At 34.8% G+C, this 3,591-nt stretch overlaps 1 non-coding gene across 1 annotated transcript; it reads right to left on the bottom strand.

The window, feature by feature from the left end:
- Positions 1-502: 502 nt before the first annotated feature.
- On the bottom strand, positions 503-609 carry LOC141709760 (small nucleolar RNA R71). The gene has a single exon (XR_012570322.1). It is a non-coding gene; the product is annotated as a small nucleolar RNA R71 (small nucleolar RNA).
- Positions 610-3,591: the final 2,982 nt, after the last annotated feature.

The following is a 3,591-nucleotide window of genomic DNA, read 5'->3' as shown; positions in this document are numbered from 1 at the left end:
CAAGAGGACCTTAGATACAGCTGAGGAGAAAGACGAAGTTCTTGATACTCCGGAGAAGTTAGATTTTGAGGATTCGGATTCAGGAACTGAGCAGAAAGAACCAGTAAACATGGGAGATCGTATTGTTCAAGCTGATCCAGCTCTTATGGATTTTTCTCGGCCTAAAATTGATGATATTCAGTCAAGCATCCTTCATCCGGCTATTCAAGCTAACACCTTTGAAATCAAGCCGGGCACTATTCAGATGGTGCAGAATTCTGTTTCTTTTGGAGGAGCGGCAACTGAAGACCCCAACATGCACATAAGGAATTTTGTCGAGATCTGCAGCACTTTTAAGTATAATGGCGTGACTGATGAGGCTATCAAGTTGAGGCTTTTCCCATTCTCACTGAGGGATAATGCTAAAGACTGGTTACATTCTGAACCAGCTGGGTCAATCACTACGTGGCAAGATCTTGCGCAAAAGTTTCTGGTGAAGTTTTATCCAATGGCAAAGACTGCTGCTATGAGGAGTGCTCTTACTCAGTTTGCGCAGCAACCTACAGAATCTATGTGCGAGGCTTGGGAACGTTACAAGTAAATGTTGAGAAAATGTCCACATCATGGAATGCCGGATTGGATGGTAATCACTGGTTTTTATAATAGTTTGGGGGCCCAATCTCGGCCCATGCTCGATGCAGCAGCTGGAGGCGCCTTATGGGCTAAAAGCTATACTGAGGCGTATAATCTTATCGAGACGATGGCTGCAAATGAGCATCAAAAGCCAACTCAGATGTAATAACCCCAATTTTTGGAAATTTTTGAAACCCTTATGAATAGTGTTTTTGCTGAATGAGAAAACTTTTCATGCCACACTATGTAGGGGTTCTGATATGGATATTCTGAGATTTTATTAGTACTTTATATGGGATATAAGTGTATGTAAAGATCGTCAGAATCCAAATCCGAACACTTTGATTTTTCCCGGAAATACCCTAGATGCGGAAAGAATTGAGTATAAGGTAACAGGATAAAAAGGATTTAAATTAAAGGATTATGATAGAGGATCATAAAAAGGAATATAATGTATTGAGAAAGGTTAAGGGAACCTAAGTAATAAAATCCCGGGTATGATCCTTCAAACGATAAACGAAAACAAAAGTTAAGCGAACCGTATAACAGATCAGCGGTCATTAGGCAAACAATTAGGAAGTTAAGCAAAGGGATTAGAGGAAGTGATGTCACCCAACCAATGAGAAGAGGACAAGGAAGGGAGGATGACATAGCAATGTGATGTAAGCATGACATAGGGAAGGAGGAGGTGTGGTTGGTTTATAACCACACAAATAAAAGGTTATTAAGGTAATTAACCAAAAACAAAATCAAAAAACACAAAATCATTTCATTCTCATCATCTTGCTCTCGGCTTTTCATCTTTTTCAAGGGCAAGAATTTCAAAAATCAAGTTCCAAGCATTGTTAAATCACAAGGTAATTATCTAAGCTTCCTTGTACATAGATATGGATATGCTATAAGTTTAAGCTCCTAATTCCTTCACAATCTCTTCCAATAAATCAAGGAAGAAGATGGTGAATAGTAACCTTCAAGAAATAACTTTAGTTTTCTTGAATTTTTATGAAAGATTAAGGTTATACAAGCAAGGATCAAGGTTCTTTTAGGCATTCAAAGCTCTTGGGTTGTGTTAGGAAGCTTCAAGGAGGTATAAAACAACTTTCACCTTTAACTTATAGTTTGAACTTTGAGTTTTGATGAGTTTATGGATGGATTAATGTATATATATAAATATCCATGTATGTATAGCAAGATCCATGTATGTTAGATAGTTTGGTTGGATTTGTGGTGATTTTGGATATGAATCTTGGTTAATGGTTAATGAATCTTAAGTTATGGTTAGTAGATCATGTTTGTGGTTGAATAAGTTGGAAAACCTTGAGATTATGGACTGACTTTGCCTTGATATAAGTTGTGTTTGATGTATTGAAGATGGTTGGGTGGTTTGTAGTGAATTGGTAAAGAATTGGAGTGGTATAAATATTGGTAATCGCGTAAACATAGCCGTCGTAACGTCCGATTTTCTTTGGACTGTTTTTGTACATAGCATTAGGACCCGAGAACCCCCTGCTAGATTATGACCACTGCCTTGTTTAGATAGCTCATGTTACGAGCTTCGTTTTGATATGTAGTTCGTTCGATTCCGATTTACGGTTTAGGAGAAACGACCGTTTCAAGTAACGGCGTTTCGCGAACGAAACTTTTTCCCTCGCCTTACTTTGAAACATAGGTTAAAGACCAAAAAGGGTTAATTAATGTATGAAACAATTATGGTAAGAGTGTTAGGCAGTTGGTAAGACACTCGCGAAGGAATCGCTTTAAAACTCATAAAGGTTAAATTATTAAAAATGGTGGAGCCGAGGGTACCCGAGTGGCTTAAGCGAATCAGTGAGCGCAAAACAAGCGTTAGAGTCTAAGTTAGTTAAAGTATAGATTTACAAGTGACTTTGGTTTAATTCCAACTTACTTGTTGTTTATAGGTTACCAGACTCGTCCCGAGCCATTCGTAACCCCAGTCGCTCAGGCAAGTTTTCTACCCGTTATACTGTTGTTGTGATGTAAATATATGTATATGCATTATCTTGTGATATTGCATGATTGTTATTAGCAAATTTTGCGATATATTGGAGCATGCTAATATGGTATATATGCATGTCTGTTTCGTAATCTGGTTATCTATCTGTTGATTTCAATGCTTATAGTTGCATAATACCTATGCTAGAAATAAGCAAGTAGTTGCGTATACCCTTAGTATAGGGGATAAAAGGTGAACATATTTCTAAACCGGGAGTCGATGTTCCCGAGTATATTATATATATATATATATTTATTTATATATATATATATGGATATAGTTTTTAAAACTATTAATCGAATAAGGTTTATTCGATAACTTTAACTTTATTTTATTATTGAATATTATTTCGAATATTATTCGAAGGCGTATGACTCCTTTATATTATTTATTGAATATTATTTGAATATTCATTTGAGGATGTATGACTCCTTTATTTTATTTAATGAATATTATTTATAATATTCATTCGAGGTATTATGACTCAGCTTATTTTATTTATTGAATATTATTTGAATATTCATTTGAGGATCTATGACTCCGATTATTTGCTGAGATATATTCTTTATTTTATTAAAGAATAAGGTGTCGATAATCAAACTTATTTTTGATTATTCAAATAAAGATATTACTTTCGTATAAGTATATCTTTGATTATTTGCTATTCATTTCAAGTATAAGTTTTAATACTTCTACTTCAATTATTTTATAAAGATTATTTTTTTTATGGGAATATTATTTAAATAATAATATTCAGACATTTTCTAAATATTCCGGGGACTGATTTACTTCATTAAATCAGTTTTACTCCAAACACTCTTTAAAGTGTTTTCGAGTCTTTAAAATGATTTTCAAAAGTTAGAGTGGATCCCAAAACTATTTTTATATTTAAGATCTTCCTTTTAAAAAGGGGATTTAAATACTCGCTCAAAACCTGGGGGATCCGGCTCGGTGGTGTGTTTTAT

The sequence above is a fragment of the Apium graveolens genome, chromosome 2, assembly GCF_009905375.1.
Source record: "Apium graveolens cultivar Ventura chromosome 2, ASM990537v1, whole genome shotgun sequence".
Taxonomy (NCBI): Eukaryota; Viridiplantae; Streptophyta; class Magnoliopsida; order Apiales; family Apiaceae; genus Apium; species Apium graveolens.
This window is presented reverse-complemented; position numbering and strand designations above follow the sequence as displayed.